Source organism: Pinus tabuliformis, chromosome 7, assembly GCF_031772625.1.
Source record: "Pinus tabuliformis cultivar Carrire ecotype Pingquan chromosome 7, CPIR1, whole genome shotgun sequence".
NCBI classification, from domain to species: domain Eukaryota; kingdom Viridiplantae; phylum Streptophyta; class Pinopsida; order Pinales; family Pinaceae; genus Pinus; species Pinus tabuliformis.
The window spans coordinates 1,011,160,604-1,011,187,764 of record NC_142293.1 but is presented as its reverse complement, the minus strand read 5'-3'; the positions used below and the strand labels follow the sequence as shown (position 1 = coordinate 1,011,187,764).

The 27,161-nt window shown below is 39.1% G+C and overlaps 1 pseudogene; it reads left to right on the top strand.

The window, feature by feature from the left end:
• Positions 1–12,272: 12,272 nt before the first annotated feature.
• On the top strand, positions 12,273–13,133 carry LOC149250996 (UDP-glucuronic acid decarboxylase 2 pseudogene; annotated as a pseudogene).
• The last annotated feature ends 14,028 nt before the right edge of the window (positions 13,134–27,161 follow it).

Genomic DNA, 27,161 nt, shown 5'->3' with positions numbered 1-27,161 from the left:
CTGGGCAGAGGTGGTGGAAACTATTGGGTTGTGTTATATTTTTTCCATGACTAGCCTATGTAGTTAACCAGGGGTTAGAAGGGGGGTGGAGCCCCCCCTTCGTTGCAATTATTGCGTAGTGAGGGGGGTCACAAGGGGTTTTAGGGGTGCAGGTAACCCATCTCTATGTGGTCCGAGGCAGCGCCCAAGAAAATTTTGTTTTTTACCCTATATTAGGTTGGGCAGACCTGCGTATGGTTTTGTGCATGATTTATTGCACATGGTTTTGGACGCGATGGTTTTCGGTCCATGGCATTAGATGCTTCACCATGTACAAATATGTATTGTAACATTGAAAGGAACATAATGAAAAAATCAAGCTGGTAGTCCCGGTTTTGGGATTCACAGGAAAATCTCTGTGTATATGTATTTTATGTTTTATGCTCTTGCGCTGTTTATTTTCTGTGTTTTAGAATTTGTATGCAGGTAATTTCTATACGAGGTTAAAATCTGCCGAGACTGCATGTTACCTGGTCAATAGATCACCTTCATCAGTGTTGGAGGATAAGACTCCAAAAGAGGTATCAATTGGTAAGAAACCCTCTCTTTCACATTAGAGGGTATTTCGATGTGATGCATATGTACATTTTCCAAAGGAGAAATGAACCAAATTGGATAGTAGATCTAAAAAGTTCATCTTTATTGGGTATAAGGATGGTTTAAAGGGTTATAAGATTTGGAACCTAGTAACAAGGAAGGTTGTGTACAACCGATATGTGGTGTTCATAGAGGTGAAAGATGTTATTAAACATGGATTCCAACCAAAGGAACCTGAGAAGATAGAGCTTGAGCTAAAGGAGGAAGAATCATAATCTACAATAGAGGAGGAATCAAAAGATGAAGAGCCACAAACTCTGGGTGTGAGAAGATAAGTTCGAGAAAGAAGGCAGCCAGAAAAGTATATTCAATCTGCTTTCTATTCAAATTTTTCTTTATCTATTACTGACGATGATCCTAGAACTTTGAAGGAAGCAGTAGATTTAGAGGATGGCACACTCTGGAAAGAGGCCATGGTTGATGAAATGGCATCTTTGCACAGAAATGAGGCTTGGGATCTGGTGGAGTTGCTAGCTGGAATGAAACCCATTGGCAGCAAATGGGTGTTCAAGAAGAAGACAAATGCAGAAGGAAAGGTGGAGAAATACAAAGCTCAGTTGGTAGCAAAAGGTTATTCTCAGGTGTTGGGAATTGATTTTGGTGATATTTTTTCTCCTATTGCCAAGGAAAATTCTATTAGATTACTTTTATATGTTGTTGCTGCTTTTGATTTTGAGGTAGAACATATGGATGTGAAGACAACATTTATTCATGGGGATCTAGAAGAGGAAATCTACATGAAGCAACATGAATGCTTTGCGATGAAGGGTAAGAAAGAACTAGTATTTAAGTTAAAGAAGTCTTTGTATGGGTTAAAACAGTCACCAAGGATGTGGTATCAAAAATTTGATACATTTATACAGGAACTTGGCTTCACTAGAAGCAAAGCTGATCATTGTGCGTATTTTAAATTAATTGGTGACCATGTTATTTATTTGGTCCTGTATGTGGATGATATGTTGCTAGTTGGAAATGACAAAGAAATTATCCAGGATTTGAAGACCCAATTGTCCTCCAAATTCAACATGAAAGATCATGGTGCTGCAAACTATATTTTGGGCATGGAAATTAAAAGAGATCAGGCAAAGAGGAAGATCTGGTTAAACCAGAGGAAGTATGTCGAGACAATACTGCAGAGGTTTAATATGTAAGACTGTAAACCGGTGAAGGTTCCTATTCCTGTAGGTGTGAAGTTATCTCCTGAATAGTGTCCCAAGACACAAGAAGAGGAAGAGGACATGTCCCATGTTCCATATGCAAGTGCAGCTGGTAGCCTGATGTATGCAATGGTCTATACTAGACCAGACATTTCACATGTAGTGGGAGTATTGAGTAGGTTTATGTCAAAACCAGGGAAGGAGCACTCGACAGCAGTGAAGCGATTTTTCAAGTATTTGCGTGGCACTAATGATTATTGTTTCTGCTACCAAGGAAGACTAAGATTGGACAGAGTGTTGGATATTTGTGGCTTTGTTGATGCAGACTGGGCTGGAGATCTGGATCAGAGAAGATATACAAGTGGGTATGTGTTTAACCTATTTGGAGGTGCATTCAGTTGGATGAGTTAGAAACAATCTATATTGGCACTATCAACTATAGAGGCGGAATACATGGTAGGCACTCATGCGAGCAAGGAAGCAGTTTGGTTGTAGAGATTGTGTTCAAGTATGGGGTTAGTACCGGAGCTATAAGGATAGACCATGATAGCCAAAGTGCAATTTTCTTCGCAAAGAACCCTGCATATCATTCAAACACAAAGCACATTGATGTTCAGTATCACTTTGTGAGGGATATGATAGAAGACAAAAAGGTGTTGCTGGTAAAGGTGGACACTTTGAAGAATACTGCAGATGCATTGACAAAATCTATGAGCTCTGAGAAGTTCTCTTGGTGTAGAGAAACAATGGGTGTTGTAGGGCTAGATAAATGACTAAGCTCTCCTGTGGCCCCTTGTGGAAAGAAAACAATAAGTGGGCGAATGTTGGGTTGTGTTATATTCTTTCCACGACTAGCCCACGTAGTTAACCAGTGGGTTAGAGTGGGGGTGGAGCCCCCCTCGTTGTGCCGATTTCGTAATAGGGGGAGTCGCAGGGGGTTTGAGGGGTGCAGGTAACCCCACTCTATGGGGTCAGGGGCAACGCCCCGGAAAATTTTGGTTTTGGACCCTATATTAGGTTGGGTGAACCTACCTATGGTTTTGTGCATGATTTTTTCGCACATGGTTTTGGATGCGATTGTTTTTGGTACATGGTATTGGATGCTTCAACATGTATAAAGATGTATTGTAACATTGAAAGGAACATAATGAAAAATCAAGCTGGTAGTCCCGGTTTTGGGATCCAGGGGAAAATCTCTATGTATATGTGTTTTATGTGTTATGTTCTCACATTGTTTATTTTCTGTGTTTTAGAATTCGTATGCAGGTAATTTCTGTACGGGGTTAAGACCTACATTTGGATTTGATTTTCTTGGTCATCTTATAGGTTTCTAGTACATCCTATAGGTTTTCCTAAAATGGCCTGTTTTGAGGCCGAATTGATGGAAAACCACTAGGAATTCACCAAAAGCCTCCCAAAGGTCTCCCACACCATCCAACCATCTCGTAACTCTCCAACCTTCGACATCTTTAAATTCACCTGCCACATCACCAAAGGAAATTAGTTTGCATACTTGATTTTGCATGAAAAGAGAAAAACAGATTTATTTTAGTCCCTTTACTTGCACATTAGTGATGTTTGATGCTTCTTACTTCCATGCATAGATAGTAGTATTTGGTTCATGATAATGTAGCATTATTGCAAAGCATAGCTTCTTTGCAGTTAGTTAGAAAAATGGTGTGTTTTGGCATTTGATTTCAATTTCTTTCCTTGTACTTTCTTTCTTACAATAGGTAAAGGTTGCATTTCAAACATTTCCTTTTATATAATTAGTTTAGGATTTGACTTCAGTACATGCATTCAATTATATCATGACAAAAAAGGAAGGACACATTGTATACCACACATATAGTGTCGATTAAGTTTGTACGAACTCCAGGGTTCATAATTAAAGTCGGTAGCCTCAAGAGTTGCAACATTCTTGTTGGAATACCGAGGCCTATCAACTAGGAGTAGGTAGAAGAGTATGCATGCCTTGCTTCTTGATGGTTGGTTTGGAAATGGCATAGGTGGTGCAGTGTCTAATGTACTTTTAAACATCCTGACGAAGTTTCAGCCAATAAAAATACTTTTGCAATACCACCATTGTTTTCTCTACTTCGAAATGTCCAGTGACTCGACTATAATGTGCCTCCCAAATCATCTTGGCACGCTCACTTGAAGGAACACATATGTGTCCCAGGTGGCATAATTGTGCATCCTGAAGGTGAAAATTTGGAACTTGCTTCCCTTCCAAGAGTGTCTGGTATATGTCAAATTCTGGATTGCTCTTGTAAAGATGTGCCCACCCAGATGTCTCATGCCCATGGGAGTCGAGCACATTTATCTTTGCCATGACATGTGTTCGGTTGAGGAAATCAGCAATGATATTGGTGTTTCCCTTCTTATACTTAATTTTTAAATGGAATTGTTGTAGATAGATGAACCATTTCTGATGGATATCTTTCTACAACTTCCCTTGTGTTTGTATGAATTGTAGAGGTCAGATGACCGTTTCCTTCCCCAGAATGTAATTCTTCCATTGACAGTAGGCCTGGACAATGGCATACATTTATTTGCTATACGTGGGGTACTTTTGGAATGTGTTTGAAAGTGTCTCACTTTGGTAATCCACTAGATGCCCATGCTAAGTAAGAACTGCACAAATAGCATAGTCAGAGGCATATGTATCAATCTCAAATGATTGTTGCAGGCCTGGTAATGTGAGAACTGATGTAGAAAAAAGGTGATTCTTCAACTTGGAGAACACTTTTTTTGGGTTTCCGACCAAAAAAAAATTACTTTCTCTCCACCCTTGGTGACTTGACTTAAAGGCCAAGTGATATGAGAGAACCCCAACACGAACCTACAGTAGAAATTTGCAAGACCCAAAAAGCTGTGAAACTCTTATAGTGGTTGGGGCTGGACAATCCCAAATGACTTGTATCTTGGATGGGTCCACATGTACACCATTCTCATCAATGATGCATATTAAATTGAAACTCGGTCAGGCCAAAGGTGCATTTCTCCAAGTTAGCACACAACTTGTGTTGTCGCAGGGTCTGAAGGACCTGTCAAACATGTTGGTGCTTCTCTTCCCAACTCCACCCGAAGATCAAGATGTCATCTAAATACACCACCTTGAATGCATTGGTGAAGGGTCGCAAGATGTCATCCATCATTCCCATGAAGGTTTCAAGGGCATTCGTCAATCCGAACAACATGACCAGCCATTTGAAAAGGCCCTCCTTGGATTTGAAGGCAGACTTCCACACATCGGAGGGTTCGATAGGCACCTGGTGATAACCTGACTTCAAGTCAATCTTTCTAAAATATTTGCCCCCTTTGAGGTGATCCAGAAGGTCATCAATCCATGTGATTGGGTACCTATTCTAGACAGTGATCTTGTTTAGCATCTGATAGTCAATATAGAGCCTCCAGGTCCCATCCTTCATTTATACCAATACAATCGGGCTCCCACAAGGTGATGAGCTTGGATTGATGTGATATTTCTGAAATAGTTCCTGAATCTACCTCTTGATCTCATTGTTATCCAGAATGGAGTTTCGATAGATCGGTCCATTGGGCAACGACACATCGAGGTCAGATCAATGGAGTGCTTAACCTGAGAGTGCAGAGGAAACCTGGTGAGTAAGGCGAAACTATCCATGTACTCCTCCACGACCTTGTCCATTTGTTGTTGTTGTGTAGAGGAGCCCTTCCTCAAAGCCGTGGCCACAACCTTATTCTTGCCCTAGGGGAGAATCGTAAGGAAAACAAATTTCCTGGTCTAGGAAATGATCTTACTGCATTTCTTTGCAATGATCAAAGAGATGACGGTAGGCAGGGCTACCTCCGGTGTCCGGTACAACTTATTAGCCAAAGTAATAATCATAGAGCGACGTCTATACTCATATACAATATTTCACTTCCATAAATATGGTTATCCTAAAAATACATCAAAACTTCAAGAGGAGCAATGCCACACAATACCTCATCTGTGAAGGGCTTGATTATGTACGGAAAGAAACACTACTGGATGACGTGAAGATATCGTCCTTGGTGAATCCCCTCGATGGTGAACGATTGTGGATGTGTTGTAATCTTTAGGCCCATCCACTTCATGACCTGTACTAAAATGAGTTTCTTTTGGCTCCCACTATCGACAATGTACTGCAACAGAGAGCCCTTCACCCACATTTGTGAGTGGAAGGGGCATTCCCCCTCCTCCATATCTTTAGGCTCAATCTTCTAGATCTTGGTGGTGGCCACAGTGGCATTGGGATTTGCATCAATGATCTTCTTCCCTTTGTCAGTTCCCTTATTGGGTTCTGATTCAGAGTCAGAACCCGCATCTGATTTGGAAGCCTTGAAATCGGCCATCAGTGACTGCTTGTCACGACACCCCGTTATATTGTGAGTGGAACTCTTAGGGAACTCACACCATTTTCCCATGTCCTTCATCTTCAAAGTGTTTTTATTTCCTTGTGGCTTCGACGGGTTGTCCTAGGTAGACCCACCTTGGCTTGGTCCTTTTTTCTTTGATTTGGGGGTGTCTTTTCCTTGCTTTGGATTTTTAGATCCAAAGTCCCTCTTCTTATGTTTAAACTTCTTCTAAATCTTGACAGCGTACCGATACATCATGTCGAGTGAGGAAATTTCCAAGAACTCTGTTTCATTCTGGATGTACTTGTGTAGACAGTCGTGGTACTTGAGCACCAAGTGCCACTCAATATCCTTGATACCCAGCTTTGTGCGAAGGGTATGGAAACTATTTGTGAACTCTGGCACATCTTGGTCCCTTCCCTACCATAGCATGGTCCACTTTATGTATTTTTTTCATAGCTCCCAATAGGGTAATATTGTTCCTTGACGGAAACTTAGAAAGAATTCCAAGTGGGGCATCTGAAAATAGAGAGGGTTCACTCTCGTCCTTTTGTTCACAGTAGGTTTCCCATCAGTCCTTGACATGTGGGGCGGCTTTGAGAAGTGTAAAAGTAATATTTTCTCAATTGGGAAAGTTATGAACTAAAAAATATACTTCCAACATATTTAACCATTTATCTACAGCGTCTACATCTATCGAGCCTTCGAATATGGGAATATTGATGTTAACTTGTACCTTAAAATGACTGGCACCTCTACAGTGGCTGCTAGATGAAGATGCATCACCTGTGGGGTAGTCGTTGAAGGATTTGGGCAAAGATATCTATCAGCGCATCCATTTTTCGCTCAAGGGCTTCCTCGAGAAAGTTTTTGAAAGGATCTCCTAACCCTCGTCTTTCGTTTCTTCTGCCATGTGAGGTCATCAGGTTTTGTGAGGCTGATCTTGCAATGGTTCAACTAAATCAAGCCCTAACTCCTTATACACTAACCTCATTGGGGACAAGTAAAGAAAAATAGAGAAAGATCAGACCGCTCTAATACCACTGATCCAAACTTAAACAAGAACGCAACAACTTATAGATATAATCATAAACATAGAGATGCAGTAGAAAAACACTTCATTTTATTAATAGAAAACTACTGAACTATGCTTCCAAATTTTGTTGCATGCCATTCCTTATAGCTACGAGCCTGCTGCGGACCCCAAAAAACATTGTTTAGGGGGTCAAAACTGCTTTGGAAGTTTAGGACCCAAAAAACTACTAAAAATAGTAAATGTTGAGATGAACAAGGAAATAGATGAAACTAACTAGCAGGTCTAGGTGGAATAGGCAGGTGGCCACCAATATCCACTTGGATCAAGGAAACCGCGTGTGTATGCTACTGTATACAAGAAAAAGCATGTATATGCAGAAAAATAGGGAAAAATAAAAGAAATACAGACATGATCCACAAGATGAGACTAATTGCCCATACTGCAAATGAGTCAATAATACTGGAAACATCAAGAAACAATATAGGAAAATCCATATCAAGGGAAAAAAACCCTTCCAGGAAATACGAGACTGTATTCCCTAGTGGATTCATCAATTCTATCTTCCCTAAGGTAAAGGTTGACAACCTCAATAGATTGAAAAAAAATATCAACAAGAAGTATACATTCAAGAAAGAAAACTACGTAAACTACTAAATTTGGGTTTGAGAGGAGTACTCATAGGTCCTACATTTGATATCGATCCCATAGGGTCCAAACCCTCTGCTTCCTTTGGATACGTCTATCAAGCCATGCAGTAACTCCATAAGGCAAAAATGATTCAACTCATCTATTCCATCAGGTAGGTCTTCATTATATACATGCGGGAGAGACTATTCAGTTCATCTCCTGATGACTATTCATATTTCCTATTTATCTACTTACATAAATTCACCCAATCACAAGGATTAGGTGTCAACATTCCCCCCCTTAATCTGAAGGGGTGTTGGTGAGTCCAAGCATCATTCTGAATCGTTCAAGCTTTTCTCTTCCAAGCGCTTTGGTGAAGATGTCTGCAATTGCTCATTTGTGGAACAATGATGGAGATTGATTGTTTTGGCCTCAACATGATGTCAAATCAGATGATATTTAGTATTGATGTGCTTTGTTCAATCATGGAAATTTTGGTTCTTGGCCAACTTTATTATAGAGGTATTGTCAATCATGAGTGGAGTTGATTGTACTTGTTTTACCTGCAAATCTTCAAGAATTTTCCTAAGCCACACAATTTCTTTTGTTGCTTTAGTTGCTGCCACGTATTCAACTTCTATTGTGGAGTCTGCTGGAACTGGTTGTTTGTATGATCTCCAGGAGACAGCTCCTAATCCAAGACTCATAGCATATCCTGAAGTTGATACCGCAGTTTCTTTGTCTCCATCGAAGTTTGAATCAGTGTATCCAATCAAACTGAAGTCGTCCACCTGTGTATACTTGATTCCAAAGTCTTGAGTTCCCTTTAAGTACCTTAGAACTCTTTTTGCAGTAGACCAATGTCCCTCACAAGGCTTTTGCATAAACCTGGAGAGGATTCCCACAGCAAACGAAATGTCTGGTCTGGTAGTAGTTAGGTAGTTGAGACTTCCTACAAGTTGTCTATACTTTGTTGCATCCTCAAATTCTTTTCCTTCAATAAACGTGAGCTTTAATTTTTGTTCGATTGGAGTAGTAAGAGGATTGCACTCTGTCATGCCAAACATGTTGAACAGATCTCCAATGTATTTCTTTTGAGAAAGAAATATGGATATTGGATGTTGGGTTACTTCAATGCCAAGATAGTAATGAACATAGCCCAAATCAGTCATTTCAAAACTTTTCCCCAATTCCTTCTTTATGGATGCAATGTAGATTTCATTGTTCCTTGTCATCAAAAGATCATATACATATACCACAAGGTATACAACTATTTTGCCAACTTTCTTGACAAATAGATTTGCATCATCAAGATCAAAATGTTTGAAATTGAGTTTTAGAAGATGCTCAGTTAGTTTTTCATACCAGGCTCACGGTGCCTGTTTGAGGCCATACAATGACTTCACAAGTTGGAATACTTTATGTTCATGTCCTTTCATAGGAAATCCTTCAGGCTAGGACATAAAAACATTCTCTTTTAGATCTCCATTCAAGAAAGAAATTTTTACATCCATTTGATGGACTTTCCAACCGTTCTGAGCTGCTAGTGCAAAGAGTGTCCGAATGGTAGCCCATTTTGCTGTGGGGAAAAAATTATCCTCATAATCGACCCCTCCCTTCTGTGCAAAACCTTTTGCCACAAGCCTAGCTTTGTGCTTGTCAAGTGAGCCATCAGCTTTATACTTGTTCTTGTAGACCCACTTGCTGCCAATTGGTTTGGTTCCTAATGGAGGATCAACCAGCTTCCAAGTGTCGTTCTTTATGAGGGCATCATACTCCTTTTGCATCGCTTCTTTCCATTCATCATGAGAAGCAGCTTCTTTGAAGGAAGTTGGTTCAAAATCCATAGAAAAGTTAAATTCACAATCATAAGAAACATCCATATCAACAGGTGAATTAGAGCCATCTACATCACCTCCATTTTGTCGGTTTGAATTTTTTGTTCTTGTCTTTCCAACTTCATTGGGATGACACTTTCAAGTGTCTTTGTCAGCCACTTTGGGGGACCTTTCTCAGATGGTCCAGGCTGCTCCATTGATTGAGTTTGGATTGAATCAAGATTGAGTCTCCCAATTCTATCAATTACATCACTTAAAGCATCATCCGTTGTTGGAGTTTCATGCAGGGGAGAGTGTTCTTCAGAAGAAGATTCCACATGTTGATCTAGTATAGGAATCCCCCCTTCAAGATGTGGAATTTGATTATCAAATTCTTGAAATGATTTTGGTTTCATGAATCTATCCAGGCGATCAAGTTGCCGCTCAAAAACATTGTCAGTTTTGGATGATTCAAGGAAAATTACATCTCTAGATACAATAAAATTCTTATTTACTTCATCATAGAGGTGATATGCTTTGGAGGTGTTTGAATATCCTAGAAAGACACACTTACGACTTCTAGCACCAAGTTTGTTTCTATGTACCTTTGGTACCAAGGCATAACAGGTGGAACCAAAGACCCTGAGCTGCTTTACCGAAGGAACATGTCCATACCATATTTCATATGGAGTCTTGTTTCTTATAGCATTATATGGACATCTATTCTTTATATATGCAGCACATAGAACAACATCAGCCCAAAACATTATCTTTACATTTTTGAAGAAGAGCATGGATCGTACCATATTTAAGATTGTCCTATACATTCTTTCAGCTACACCATTCTATTGGGGATTATAAGGCACAATTGTTTGATGTTTGATCCCATGTTGACAAAGATAGTTTTCAAATTCATTTGATGTGTTTTCTTTTCCATTATCAGTGCGAGACCCAATATGAGATTGTGCATCATTTTCAATCCATTTATGAAAATTCTTGAATGTTTGAAAAGCATCAGATTTGTACTTCAATAAATAAACCCAAAACATTTTGGTGTAGTCATCAGTAAATGTCATGATATATTTATTTCCATTTGCAGAAGGAACAGGCATTAGACCACATAAATCTGACTGAATGAGTTCAAGTTTTCTATGTTCTCTTGAATGTGAATCATGAAAATATTGTTTGCTATGCTTTCCTAGAATGCAAGCATCACATTGCTTAAGTTTCCTAGGAATTGTAGGCAAACTAGCAACACTATTTTTCTTCAACAAGCGGAGACTGTCATAGTTCAAATGCCCAAATATAGCATGCCATAATAAACTTGATGGAAGTGTACCTTCTTCATGGTGAGAATTGTATGAGAAATGTTGTGCATGAGTAGAGGTTCCTTGCAGCTTGATAAGCCTTTCTTCTTCTATTCCCCTCATGACAAGTGAGTGGTTAGATGATTTTCTTACCTCAAGCTTGCCATCAAACATACGAATGGAGTGACCTTGCTGGCGGATGTTGAAAATAATTAATATTATTTTGTATTAATGGAGAAATGGTTACAGAAGTTGTAATGTATCTCCTTAGTTTAGGACTCGTTCCTAGAGTTTAGGAGTTTCGTTGCAACTTCCTGATCTCTAGTAATGTACTTAATGACGTAATTGCTCATTTGATGAGTGTAGAGTGTACAGAGAGAGTTCTCTTTGTTTTGAGTGCAGTCTCTAGGTGCAGTACTCACCTGTGAGCTGTAACTCCTTCTTTTTCAATTCAAGTCTTATTTTTATCTTGGTATCAGAGCACAGAGTAGGGATAGCCTTAATTTTTTTAGGATGCATCATTGATTACAGAACTATAGTGGCAGTGGAGTGTACAGAAGCATTCGTAGAATCAGGTGGACTGTAGTAACACCTAAAGACAGGTCTTAGATGACTGATCATCTTTGAGCGAAAAATAGGGTTGGATTAGTTTCGTCACGAACAATCGCATAATTTTTGAGTGGAAGAAAGGATTGGCACTGTTTATTAAGGAACAGTCGCACCATTTGGCGTGGTTTTGAGAGAGATAGTGCTATTGGCGTAGAAAATTAAGCCTTAATCGTGCCAATTTCGTAAGACACGTCGACTCTTTTTCTGCCGTGGGTATTTCGCTGTCGAGAAGCGCCAACCTCTTTCTCTGTGGAAAATCTGCAATTTTTTGCAGATCGGCCTTGCCTGGTGGTGGCACTTTGAAATTTCAGATTTGTTTAGTGGCAGCAGATCCGAGTTGCCTGGTGGTGGCACATTGGAGTTCTGGATCTATTCGGTGGCAGCAGATCGGACTTGCCCAGTGGTGGCGTAATGGAGTTCCTGATCTACTCGATCGCAACAGATCGGATTTGCCCGGTGGTGGCACATTGGAGTTCTAGCTCTATTCGGTGGCAGCAGATCAGACTTGCCTGGTGGTGGTGCATTGGAGTTCCTGATCTGTTTGGTGGCAGCAGATCGGACTTGCCCAGTGGTGGCGCATTGGAGTTCTTGATCTGTTCGGTGGCAGCATATCGGATTTACTCGGTGGTGCTCATTGAAGACTTATTCATCAGAGGATCAGAAACTTTATCAGTCCAATATGAATAACAATGATTAGTACTCTCTTAAGCCAGAAAAGATGTGGTCTATTATCAGGCCAGTAGATTATTTTCTCAGGGAGCAGCGGCTGCTGTTTATTTTGATAGGAATCGCCATCGCGTTGACTTTCTTTATCCTTCAGCCTGGTTTTTTGGCTTCTAATGTTAATGAAAATGGAAGGTTTGTGCCCGACAAACCTCATCGGGTTGTTTATGAGACTCCTGTTTCTCGGTTTGCTCAGTATCATTCGGGTTCGATGGTGAATTCGAGGGCTAAATTTCCCCTAGGTTTGAAGAGAAAGTCCCTGCGAGTTTTCGTGATGGGTGGAGCTGTGAAGACTATCAAAACTAATGATGTGGGAATCTTGAACATACTCAGACTTGCCAAGCGTGTTGGGGCATGTTTTCTGCTTAAAATTACTAGTGAGGTTTATGGAGATCCTCTTGAACATCCTCAAACTGAAGCTTACTGGGGCAATGTTAATCCCGTCGGAGTCCAATGTTGCTATGATGAGGGTAAGAGAACAACCGAAACTCTGACTATGGATTTTCACAGGTATGGAAATGGGGAACAGACACGGAGCTTCCAGTTTGTTTCTGATCTGGTTGAAGGCCTTTTGCGACTTATGGAGGGCGAACATGTCAGTCCTTTCAATCTTGGGAATCCCGGGGAATTTACAATGTTAGAACTAGAACAGGTTGAAGAAGGAAAGGATGACTCTAACAGTGATTGGAACATTCCATTTCTAATGGAAGAAAACAATAAGGAAGATGAAGAGCAAGAGCAGAAACAAGAAGAAGTAGTAACAAGAAATGTAATCAATAATGCAAGCCCAGAAAAGGCTGAAATAGACAGATTTGAGGTAAGTCCCCTACCAAGGAGATCAAGTAGGAATACTTGATTACCTTCTAAGTTGAAAGACTATGCATTAATGTCAAAGTTTTTAAACATTGTAGAACCTGCAAATTATGAGGAAGCAAGTAAATCTGATGCATGGAGGGCTGCAATGTATGAGGAAATAGAATCAATAAACAGATACCATACTTGGGATTTGGTTGAATTGTTTGAAGGTAAAACCCCCATAGGATGCAAATGGCTGTATAAACCAAAAATAAATGCAGATGGGAGTATAGAGAAACTTAAAGCTAGACTGGTAGCAAAGGGTTACTCACAGCAAGAGGGAATAGATTTCGATGACACCTTTACTCCTGTAGCCAAATTAAACACCCTTAGAATGCTAATTTCATTAGCAACAAAACACAAATGGCAGCTACACTAGCTAGATGTTAAATCTGCATTTCTGAATGGTGACTTTAAGGAAGAAATTTATTTAGTACAGCCTGAAGGTTTTGTGAAAAAGGGGCAGGAACATCTTGTGTGTAAATTGAAAAAGGTACTTTATGGTTTAAAACAGGCACCCAAGTCGTGGTATGAGAAAATTGACTCCTTTTTAGTATAGCATGGCTTTCATAAGAGCTTGAATGATCCAAATTGTATACCAAGTTTAATAAATAGAGGCAAATTATTTTGATTTCTTTGTATATAGATGATATGATCATAACATGTAATGCTAACAATCTGATCAAAGAAATCGGATGTCACAAGTGTATGAGATGGAAAGATCTCGGAAATCTTCATTATTGCTTGGGATTGGAGGTATGGAAAGACTCTGGACAAACTTTTCTCACTCAAGGGAAGTATGCCAGAAGCTTGTTGGAAAGGTTCAAAATGGAGCAGTGTAGATTAGCAGCAACACCATTACAGCAGAACTTAAAGTTGAGCAGTGACGATGGTACTAAAGAGGTGGATGCTACCATGTACAGACAACTAGTTGGCAGTTTGATATATCTGACTACAACTAGACTAGATTTAGCATATTCTGTTAGTGTGTTAAGCCAGTTCATGTCAAAACCACTCGAAAGTCACTGGATCACAACAAAAAGTGTGTTGAGGTTTCTTAGTGGTACTAGTAATTATGACATTTTGTACACTGACACTTCTGATGTTATTCTAGTAGGTTTTTCAGATTCCAATTGGGCAGGTAACTTGGATGATCAAAGATCTATCACAAGTTATGCATTCATCATTGGATTTGGGGTCATAGCATGGAGCAGTAAAAAGTAGAGCACTGTAGCTCTGCTTCATCGAGAGAAACAACAATCAAAAGAGATATGTGTTGAATATTGTAAAAGTTGTGATAACATGGCTGATATTTTTACTAAGCCTCTTGGGCATGTAAAGTTTGAATTGTTTAGAGGGATGCTAGGAGTTCAGGATAATCCTTTCTCCATTAAAGGGGGGAGTTGAAAATAATTAATATTATTTTGTATTAATGGAGAAATGGTTACACAAGTTGTAACGTATCTCCTTAGTTTAGGATTTGTTCCTACATTTTAGGAGTTTGGTTGCAACTTCCTGATCTCTAGTATTGTAATTAATGATGTAATTTCTCATTTGATGAGTGTAGAGTGTACGGAGAGAGTTCTCTTTGTTTTGAGTGTAGTCTCCAGGTGTGGTAATCACCTGTGAGTTGTAACTCCTTCTTTTTCAATTCACGTTTGATTTTTATCTACGGATGTGGACCAAGGAAAGAAAGTTTCTCTTGAGCTGTGGGAGATATAGAACATGATGCAGAAGAAAGTCTAGAATACAAGGCAGTTTAAGCTTGATTGTGCCAAGCCCTGATGGCTTGATTTTTGATTGATCTGCAAAGTATATTGCTCCATCAACATTGTCAGTGAAATATTCAAAAAAATATTTTCTATGAGTCATGTGGTAGGTTGCTCCTGAATCAAGCAAACAATCATTTTTCCAAGAATCAAGTGAAGCATTAAATAAATCTTCATTTACTCTAATGTTACATTGTGCCACAACATAGTGAGCGGATTCAGGTGCTTTACCTTTTTCTGTATCATCAGTTTTACCTTTCCGTTGGTTTGCTTTCTACTCAATTTTGTCCCATGGTAGCTTGCATGTAGAGGCATCGTGTGATCCATTTCTTTTGCAGTGAATTTAGTGCAAATCTGCCTTTTCTCCTTGAGAATGTTGTCCCCCCCTGCCTCTGAAATATCTTCCTCTTCCACTTCGACCACCTCGTCCTCTTGAAGAATCTTGAGTAGGATGTCTTTCTTTGTGAGCAAGGCACACAACCTCTTTAGAAGATTTAGGGGCTATCTTCTTTCCAAAAGCCTTCTCTCTTTCAACAAACTTTTTCACAAGAGAGTCAAAGGTTATATCTTTGAGATTTCCATTTGCTTGCAATGACTCAAGATAATTGGAGTAAGTAGGATAAAGTGCCTTGAGAAAAGAAATAAGAGTAATATCCAATTAAACCTTAGTGGATTTGATATCATGCATTATAGACGTTACTTCAGAAGCAAGAGTAAGAGGATCATTATTTTGCAGTTCAAGAGTGAAGAGTTTAATCATGAGTTGAACAAATTCAAGTGCAGAATGTGAGTCATAGAGTTCTTTCAGATTTTGTAAGGCTTCAAAGCTAGTTGAATATGACGAAATATGGCGACTCACCTCTTCATTTATAGATGTTGTGATTAATTCATAAGCTTTGCTGTTCTTGTTTTCCCAAATGATGAGCTCTTTGTTTGAGGTAGGCTGTACTGGTTCATTGTCTCTGTCTCCGACACGCACTCCTTTCCACAACTCATTCAAAATGAGGGTGTGTTTTATCATTTGGGACCATTCATGATAGTTCTCCTTGCCAGTGAGAACTATTCCCACCATGGATATGATTGAATGCATTCTATAAAAAAAATTACTTCTGCTGATAGAAAAATACTTCTGCAAATATATTGTAAAATTGTACTTCTGGTGGTAAATTTTTTAAAATTTTTGTTTATAGCAGAATAGATGCAATATTTTTCAGAACTTTAAGAAGCACAATACAACAGAAGAAGTTGCTCCGAGATATTTACAAAATGATTCAACTAGAACAAACCATAGACCTTAATTTTCAAAGCCAGTGCACCAGTGGAGCATAGTATTAGAAGTTTATACAAATTCTCAATTACAATAAAATGAAACACCATGGCACATAAATATATATATTGTTTTTCCTTTTACCAATTCCTTAGATTTTCACTCTTGACCTCCTCCCATGCCACAAAACTTTTAACAAAAAAAATGCGCCCACATCACAGAGTCGTCCACGCTCGCGAGAACTTGAATTATTTTATATGGAAAAACAATAGTTCAATGCAGCATTATTCAAACAGTCAATGGCTCACTGCACTAGTTGCGCCACTCTGATGCCCGCGATGTTGTCAAAAGCATTCGAACCGTTGCCTCCTTTTCTACTGAGGACAAGGTGATGAGCTTCTACAATGATGGTTGTTCTGTTATAGAATTCCCACAATCATCTGGACGTCCCGCATTAGGAACCAATGCTCCCAACCTTCCGAAAACTTATGCCTTTGTTGTCGCTATTGGATCCAGCAAGCTCCGTTGGATAGATTGTTGTGCTCCATTTCACACAGAATCTACACCTTAGCTCATCACCATGGTAGAAGGCCACTTTCAATGGCCAGTGTCTTCAAAGTTAGCATCGTCACTGCTGATCGAATTCCCTTGGCGGTCACGCAAGGGGCCGAGCTTCATATGTTTTCACCGGCTCACCAGCTCCATTCCTGCGCCTCAATGGATTTGGTCTTTTCACAAAACTCAACTCTGAATGCACGGTTTTATTCCAAAATTCTAAATTTAACAGATACCCAACAGAAAAAAGAACTTTCTCTACAGCATGGAGCTGTCAAAAATCAGAATTAGTGAGGCAACTAGGAGATAGGACTGAGAGGCAATGGAAGGTTGTGGTTTGAATGGGTTTTGAAATTCTCGATGTGAATCAGTATAGACCCCCATAGCAAGGAAAATGGAGAAACAAAATCACTGGAGAGTAGAGTCACAGGCGCTTCAAAAATTTTTAATGCATGACACTTCTTTTATGAAACGTTTATGAAACCATGTCAGGACAACATGGAAAGCACTGGACAGTGGGGTAGTATGGATAGTGTGGACAATGCCTTTTTTTTTGTGAAACGTTTATGGATAGTGCTGGTAAAGCAACGTTTAGACCTCGCAGCGACAACGGAGGGGGCATCTAATTATATGGAGGAGCAACTCAGCTATATGGAGAGAAAACAAGGGAGTTACAAGGGACATAAGAGCTAAAAATGAGCTGGCTCTGATACCATGTCAGGCCAGGCAGTAACTCCATAAGGAAAAAATTATTTGAATCATCTATTCCATCAGGTAGGTCTTCATTATATACATGAGGGAGAGACTGTTCAGTTCCTCTCCCGATGACGGTTCATATTTCCTATTTATCTATTTACATAAATTCACCCAATCACAAGGATTAGGTGTCAACAACATCTAGCATAAGCCTCAAATATCACCTCTCAAGCATGTGAAAAAGGATGTCATAAAATGGAGGATGAACATTTATGCAAGGAAACAAGGGTATCCTATGTCTAGGAGTGGAGAAGGAACAAGGAAATTCATACTTGATATGGTGAAAAAAAAGACTATAATGTCGATATCCTATCTCCTCTATGATTTAGGCCTTCCCATGAGGTGTATAAATACCACCATAAATTAGTTGATTTAGTTAGACCATGGGATCTTGTAGGTGGGATTCGGTGAAACCCATAAATACCACCCAAGAAATAGGAAATAATTTTGTTTTTTCATATTTTAAATTATTTACGTGGGTTCTGCATTATGGTACCCGCATGTCTACGTGTTTTTGAAAGTGGATAATCACATATGCAATTGAAAATATTACTTTTTAATAAATGATCAAGTATAAATGGGAAAGGGATTCATAAGGCGATATCAGAGCATCAAAATTACAAGAGTGTGGAATGATGCTATAACACTAAGAGAAAAGTGATTGAAACCAGTATGAATTGCACAATAAATCTGAATGGAAAGTGAACTATCCTCAATCTGAATATTTTACCATTAGGATCTTAATTTGGCATTAAACTACTTGAAAAATTCCTTTACATGTGTTGATGATGAAGGAAATGATTGTATGGTTCAAGGGATCAAAGATAAATTTTTGTTTGAAATTTTTTTCTATACAAATGAAGAAATATGCCAAAAAGGGTGTTGTTTTTTTACAGTTCAAGTACAAGAATTGTTTGAAAATAAACAAAAACCATAATTAGAATAATATCCCATATTATAATAGTTGAAGGATGTATTTCTAGAAGAAATAGCTAGACTTCCTCAAAGGAGGGATATTGAATTTACGATTAATCTTATAATTGGTGATGTTCCAGCTTGCAAGGCCCCATACAGAATGAGTGTTCCTGAACTAATGGAGTTGAAGATTCAATTTTAGGAGTTATTGGAAAAAAAAAAGGAAGATAATACAAAGTGTGTGGCCTTGAGGAGCACTTATGTTATTTGTTAAAAATAAATATGGAACATTGAGACTCTGCATAGATTATAGGCAATGGAATAATATGACTATAAAAAATAAATACCCCTTGCCAGGAATATATGACTTATTTGATCAAGTTAGAGGAGATTCCATATTCTCTATAATTGGTCTAAGGTTGGTATATCATCAAATCAGGATTAAATATGAACATATACATAATATAGTCTTCCACACACTCTATGGGAATTATGAATTTGTAGTACTTCCATTTGGGTTGACTAATGCACCTACTACATTCATGTGCCTCATGAACAAGTACTAATTCCATTCCTAGATAAGTTTGTAATTGTCTTTATAGATGATATTTTGGTATACTCAAAGAGTAAGGAAGAGCATGGCCAATATTTGAAGATGGTCCTCCAAATTCTAAGAGAGAATGAACTCTATGCTAAATTTAGTAAATGTTCATTTTACCAACTACAAATTCATTATCTAGGACATGTAAGGAATTGTTATAGACCCTGAGAAAATAAAAGCAATTATGGAATGGCCAACACCCAAGAATGTGGAAGAAGTTAGATCCTTTATGGGCATCACAAGCTATTATATGAGATTTATAGAGGGATTCTCCAAAATTGCTTATCCAATCACTAATTTACAAAAGAAGGGAATCAAATTTGAGTGGAGTCAAAAGTATCAAGATAGTTTTACAACTCCAATTCTAAAATTAGATGATGCCAATAAGGAATTTATGGTATTTTTAGATGCAAGCAAGAAATTCTAGGTGGAGTTTTGATGCTGGGTGGTCATGTTATTTGCTACAAGTCTAGAAAAGTGAAAGAGCACGAAAATAATTATTTTATTCACGATATAGAACTAGTAGAAATTATCCATGCATTCAAAATGTGGAGACATTATTTAATAGGGAGAATATTTCAACTAAGGACAAATAATGTTAGTCTCAAATATCTATTCGATAATTTAAATTCTAGACAAGCAAGATGGCTAACATTTATTACTGAGTATGATTTTGATATTACACACATCAAAGGAAAATAAAATAAAATAATTGATGCCTTAAGAATAAAACTTAATCAGATTTGTGCTACTTTGACAACCAATCGGTCAATGGATTTGGTAGAAAAATTCAAAACAACTTCAAATTATGATTTAGAATACTTTAAAATTAAAGAAAAAGTGCAGAAAGTTGATAAATTGGATGAAGAGAAGGATGATTTTTCAGTTAACATCCAAGATGTATTTTTGTTTAAAGGCGGAATTTACATACCTAATGACATAAATATGAAAAATTGTGTCTTAGATGAGTTGCATAAAACACCAACCACTAGTCATCCTGGTTGCAAAAAACTGATCATTATTAAGAAAATAATTTTATTTGCCAAATATGAAAAATGATATAGTTGTATATGTATCAAGATGTCTTGAATGATAGCACATTAAGACATCTCATCAATGCCTTGTTGGTTTGTTACAACCACTACCAATTCCAGAGTGGAAATGGGAGACCATTTCAATGGATTTCATCATGAGGCTACTATTAGCCTCCTGTTGCAACAGGTGTTCATCTTTCATGATTGACAGTTTTACATACCAAATATGTCATACTTTGCATCCTGCAATGCTCCATATTTCTAGAAAAAGGCCATGAAAGTGTGCCAGTCCAAATGCCACTGCTGTATTCCAATTTTGATGACTTAACCATTTTTGAAGAATGTTCGGTTAAGGGAAGTCTAGACAGCTTAATCTTGGCTTCCCTAGGTTTCAATTTCTTGTTTTAAAATATAGAGAATTGATATCTGTCCAAATAGCTTAATCTTGACAGATTTGTAGACAAGTAGAGAAACGAAGGACTCCAACTGCTTAATCTGGGCCCTTGGAAGAAATAAGGATAGATTTAGATAGGAGGGCAGTCAAAAAGAAAAATTGTAAAGCAGGGTCTGCAAGTCTAAGTGCACCCTTCCTGAAGTAACAAAAAATGCTAGATGTATTAGGCTGGGTAGGTAGCCTGGGGTTGCAGAAGCAAGATCTCCTTCAGTGTTGGCCTCGACAAGGAAAGCTCATCTCATCAGTGGTAGAGGTAGCAAAGCAATGTTTTGGTGGCAGAATTCTAGAAGCATGTCTAACTTCCCTTCACTCCCCCTAAAAGTATTTTACTAACATCCCCCTAAAGGACCTTGGGATCTGCCCAACAAGTCCTAGTCTTACTTCATTTATGTGAAACATTAAGTCAAAGTTTTGACTTTCTTCATGAAAAGAAGCCACATTTCTTGTGTAAAAGTCATGTTTTCATCTTCTGCACAATATCTATGTCTGTCACCACTTCATAGACTTATCATTGGTCCCTTTCATTTCCACTCTACCAGATCATATTAACTCTTGATTCTACTATATAGCTCCTTAACTGTTCCCCATCTCCATTTACTACTAAAACTATATAAAACCCCAAAAAATATTAAATAACCCCCCCCCCCCCCTTGGCACTATAGCCATATGTTCTAAAAAACTGGGGAAATATTAAGTCCATCTAGGACTTATATTTAACCTTTCCTCATTTGTCCCTCGGAATCAGTTAAACCCCTAGTTGAATTGATAGCCATTTAAACCCTTCACAATCATTCCCAAAATTTAAATGTTGAAATGTTATGTTAAACGTTAAACTTTTATTTTACCCCCGCTCGACGAGGGGGCTCCGCCATGCGTCGCCCTCCCGGGTGTGGCGGAGCCCCCTCCTCCCAAACCACCCAGGCGCTAAAGCAGTGTGCCCAAAACTGCCAAAATGCCCTCCCCTAGTGATGTCAGCACCACGTCCTCCACCCAGTGACATCATCGCTGACGTCATCAACTTGCATCGGCCTCCTGCCACCACACTGCCAAGTCACCCTGCCACCTCACCGCCACTGTGTACTGCCACGTCACCCACCGTACTGTTGATGTCATCAGCTGACGTCATCCCGCCACGTCACCCGCCATACTAGGTCCCACTCGCTGATATCATGCTGATTTCATCACTCAAAAAGGCGCGAAAGGCGAAAAACGTGCTTAGGAAGCCCAGATTCAGATTCTGAGGCAGTTTTTCATGTGCGATTAGGGCCTAGCGCTAATCGTGCATGGCTATGGGAAATGGGCCAAAATGGAAAGCCCCTCTTCGTGCAGCCCCCAGCAAGCCCGAAAGGCGCAGAATTACCCGTTTTTCTTCGCGAAAGCATTCAGAAAGGGGAAAACACAGCTTTTAAAGCAATAGAAGGCCGAGCAACTGTCATGAAGGGTCGATGGGACAATCTAAACCATTCAGGAGATTTTAAAGATTCCAGGATCAGCGCCAAAGACTATCAGGAAGTGGCAGAGAGTATCAGTGCAACAATATCAAATCAGGTGAAAGTTAAAAACCTTCATCAAAGTCAGCAAATTAGTTAAGGCCATTTAAAAGCCTATCTGGTTGAGATTAGTACACATTAATGCCAACAAAATAGCAGCAAAACCAAGTTAGAGGTGGAGATAAAGGACAAATCACAGTTATTACAGAAGGACTGCACCAGGCTACCCAGGATAGACATTAACTCAATTTTGAGATAGTTGCCCTCAGTGCAACCCAAAAATATTTTCATGCATTTATTTCTGGATAAGATTAGTTTAAAGTAATCATTTTCTTTCAGACCTGCTTAGGTCGGCTGTAATAAGTTAGTTTTTGATAATTTTCCCTATATATACCGACCCTATATATTGTTTAAAGGGTTGGTTGGTTGATAATCCTCATTAGAGACTCGCACTGGATATCAAAGATGTTTTACTTAATCAAAGATTGCTGAAAAGATTTGGAGGAACGACTGTCTGCTCTGTGTCTAATGGTTTGAAGAATTGAATGTGGAATTATTGTGCTACTATATGAATCAGTAAGTTTTCCTTATCTCTGTTATTTCGATTTCACATATGCTCAAGTCACAGAACAAAGGATTGGCTCAGAACTTGCTTGGTTGCACTCTATGCTCAATTTCTGTGGCTTCTTAATGTTTTCCTATTGAATTAGGCATAAATATGAATTCTGTTATGGCTCATGTTTGACCTATTTTCATATATAAATGACTGTTATCTAGGAATTCTTAACTGCTCCTAGATAGGGGTCATCTATCTTCTTTCTGCTAATCTGAATGAGAGATTCTTAAATTGCCCCTCATTCCTTAGCCTTTAATCCATCCCTTTTACCTTGAATGGTTGTTTCATATGCAGCTAGCTTGCTCCATATTCCCTCTTGTGACTAAGAAAATGCACTAGAAGTCCTACTCTTTGACTCCACGCCCAATGGTTCTAGAACTTTCATGCTGTCCCCGCCTCTTTACTTGAAAGCATCATCCTTCCCACCAAAAACAAAACAAAACCCCTTGAACTCAATAACTAGCCTAAAACATTATCAACAAAGATAAATCAAAAAAGTGAGAGCCCTCTCTGATTGCAGGTGGGCTAGAACCTGCAATCCAAAGATTGGTCTGTGGTTACCTCGGCCGTATCCTTTTGATGCCGACCAGAAGGACAACCTGAGTGATAACATAATGGCGACTCCACTGGGGAAATCCTCAATTATTTTCATAAATCAAGTTGGAAAACTCCGGAAGAGCAAAAATCAATGCTCTCTGTCCCTTAAGACTACAGATGAGGTCTAAATGTCGGCCAGCAAGCCTTTGAAACTGTTCTTTCTTTGCAGTTACAGGAGTATATAAATGTTGCTTCAGCCAATCTTCATGCTAGTTTTGAACTACATATAGTTTTCCCCGAAATTTAATTAGTTCCTTGCCAAAACAAATTCATAATCTGGCTCCCAAAAAGAATTCTCTTTATACTAGGTCAAATCCAGACCCAAATCCGCTAGCTGCTTTTGAAAATCTGAACTTTATCCCAAAAATCCTTAGGAAGAAAGAGCAAAGAGACGATTTTGCTGATAATAGTCCTCAAGCAGTTTGCCCAAGCAGCGTCCCAACCCCTGTCAAAGTCTATTTCGTTCAACCCCTACTTCCCCTTGTTCATCATCTACCTCCCAAAGCACTCCTTCCACACCTCCATTCACTACACATACTCTCGTTACCACTACTGTTGTACCAATTGTCCTAGTTGTTCCACTTATCCCTGTTGTTCCGGTCGTCCCTGTAAACATGGCCAATAGATATGCACCCCTGCAATTACCTGAGAAACCTGGGGCTATGCCTTAGGATTATCAAACTAAAATCACATATTTTGATGGAACTGGCACTTGCACAACCCTTCAGCATACAAATAAAATGCAAGACTACTTTGAGAACTACGAAATAGATGATGATAGTGTGAGAATGAAAATTTTTGTTCAAAGTCTAATAGGTGATGTAAGAACTTGGTTCAGATCACTTGTTGCAAAGTCCATAACCACCCCGGATGAGCTTTACCAATCATTTACCAATAGATGGGAGAAAAAGAAAGACCCCTTGCACATACTTGCTGAGTACGATACAATAAAAATAGGCCCTCAAGAGTCTGTCCTAGATTACTGTGCTAGATTCAATAATGTCTATAATGCAATACCATAGAACCTACGACCTCCACCTGACCTCGCCTTGTGTAAAATCCTTGATGGATTCGACCCAGATATGGCCTACTAGTTAAAAGAAAGAGCCCCTCAAACCCTTGCAGACATGCAGAATGTTGATGTCAGCATAGAGGCCAATCTGATTGCCAAAAGAAATAGAGCTAGAATGGAGAGAAGAACCACTTTCAAAGAAGAACCCATAGCCTTAGATCAAAAACCCGATGCTATTATCAATGGCATGCAAAGGCTGGGAGACAGAGTAGAAAGTGTTGATAGGAAATCATCATGGGAAGGACAACAGCCCAATACAATAAGGAACCCAAAGTTCAGGAAAACGCAGAACACAAATGTTGGTAGGTCTAGTCCATACCATGATATAAGACCACATTTTCATGAAAATTATGCAGAAGCATCTACATCTAGTGAACCCCAAGAGGACACTCACATGAATCTGGTGGATTCGAGGCTTGAGCAAAAAATTTTCCTAACTCAACAAGACCAAGATGAGCATGACTTTAATCAATTTCAGACTAAGTCTGGTGAGTCTTTTGACTTTAAACAGGGCTATGATACTACTGTGTATGAGGTCCACAAACAATATAAGTTGAGAACTAGGACCATTGACATTCCTCAACCTAACAAACCAAAGGATGGCAAACAGCCCAACAAAACTAAAGGCAAGGTTGTCATAACAGAACCAGTTGATATACCTGTCCCAAACCCGCATCAAGTGATTGTAGAGGACATAACACAAATGCAACCTTCTATTGACCAGCCTCGACCACCTTCTTCCTCGAAAGAAAATGTGGACATCATTCCAAAAAGCCCTCCTAAAACAGAAAAGCCGCAATCAAACACTTCCCATAACACTGATAAATAAGACCAAGTTGCTGATACTCCAATAGAAAAAGGGAAACCTGCTTCTCACATTACTAAAACCCAATCTGAAAAATCATTTGACTTAGAGGCAGAAATAGGTAAATTGAAGATATCCATCCCCTTATCCGAACTGGCCAAACATGATGTGTATAGGCAACAAATTCAAAGGTCACTTCAAATGCCGGAGGTAAAGGATGATGTGAATGTTCTTGATGATCAACCTGAGCTGTTGTTTGGTCCAGAAGTTAATGGAAAATCAACATATGGATCTGTCTTGCCCTTTTATGTCAGTTTACATATACATGACAAAGTCCTGCACAATACCATGTTTGACTCAGGTGCCTCACACAACCTTATGCCTAAAGCCGTAATGGAAAAGCTGAACCTTGATGTTACAAGACCCTACAAATAGCTATTCTCCTTTGACTCAAGTCAAGTCAAGTGTTTAGGCCTCGTCAAAGACCTGTGTGTCTCCTTAGTCCAATTTTGTAACAAGACAATCCTCATGGATGTGGTGGTTGCTGACATTCCACCAAAGTATGCCATGTTACTGTCAAGATCTTGGGGGGCAAAACTCCAAGGATCCCTCCAATTAGATCTCTCTTATGCCACTATATCTGTCTTTGGGCAACCAAAGAGACTGTATAGAGAAACACTGATGAAATATGTGGTAATTAGTGAGAGCCAACCTGAAAATTTTCCCATTTACTCAATCCATTATGATCTGGATTATTTTATTTTATTTAATGATGAAAAAAGTCCTCCAACTGATGACAAGCCGTTGGCTTTAGGAATGAACACACCCATCAACGAAGAATCAGTTGCGTGTACTAATATAACTGTCAAAACAATCAAGGAAAACAGCTTACAAAAAGAACCTCCCCAAACAGAAATTCAAATTTGTCTGCTGCAAGAATGACTGAAACTCTTGACACTAAATATGAGCAAGAAATCGTATGGTATTTAGAGTTTGATGGCTCTTTCAACAAGTTAGGAGCAGGGGTAGGTGTCTGGGTTCACAATACACATAACAACCATGCAGAAGGCCATGCCTATAGACTAAACTTCAAATGCACTAATAACATGGCAGAGTATGAGGCTCTCCTCTTAGGCCTTAAACTGCTCAAAGCTCTAGGAGCTGCAAAAGTATCCATTTTAGGTGACTCTGATTTAATCATACAACAGATGAAAGGTAATTTTGTTACCAATGACAATAGAATGAGGGCCTATAGGACTGCTGCCACTAGTATAATCAACACATTCACTGAATCCAAGCTTGCCAAGATTTCAAGAGAGCATAACATTCATGCACACAGCCTGGCCACTTTTGCTAGTACATGCAAGCTTCCTTTTAAACCAAATCATCACTTCAGTGCTGAAATAAAACATAGACCTGCTGTCCCAAATAATGTTAAAGATTGGCAAGTGTTCGAGAACGATGCCCAGATTAGTAATTTCCTCACCCTTGAGCATGAGTTTTCAAATATTAACATTGACATGCATGCTATGACAGATGAACAACAACAAACCAATGAAAATCAGCAGGCTGTAACGCCTATAACGGCCAAACGAATGCTGAACCCAATTTTTTTTGTTAAAACAAGTATAGAAGAACTGAAAATGATGCATTTGGAGGAAATAGCTGAAACAGAGGCCTAGATCGTTGATCTGAAGGACAACTTACTCCTTGCTGGCCTCACTTCGTTGGAAGATGGTGGGCTCCAGTATTGTTGCAATAATGCTACAACTCCTGGAGCTTCCTATCTCTAATTTTATCAACCCGGTAGTTCGTACAAACTTGGAAGCGACGGTGCTGTATGCACAAGTACTAGCTCTTGTCGCAGCTGTCACTTGGTCAGCTGGAACAAGTCCGCTAGGGCTCAAGCCAACTTCTATATGCTCACAGAAGAAGCTTTATGAATGATGGACGAAAGTTAACTCAAAGGAGACTAGTCTATTTGCAAAAAGAAACTGAAAGCCAACAAAGCATGAAAACCCTAGTAAACCCTAATTTGACTAGCTAGACCCTTACAATGCAAAACTGTGAATGAAACTTCTACCAATGATGCCATTAC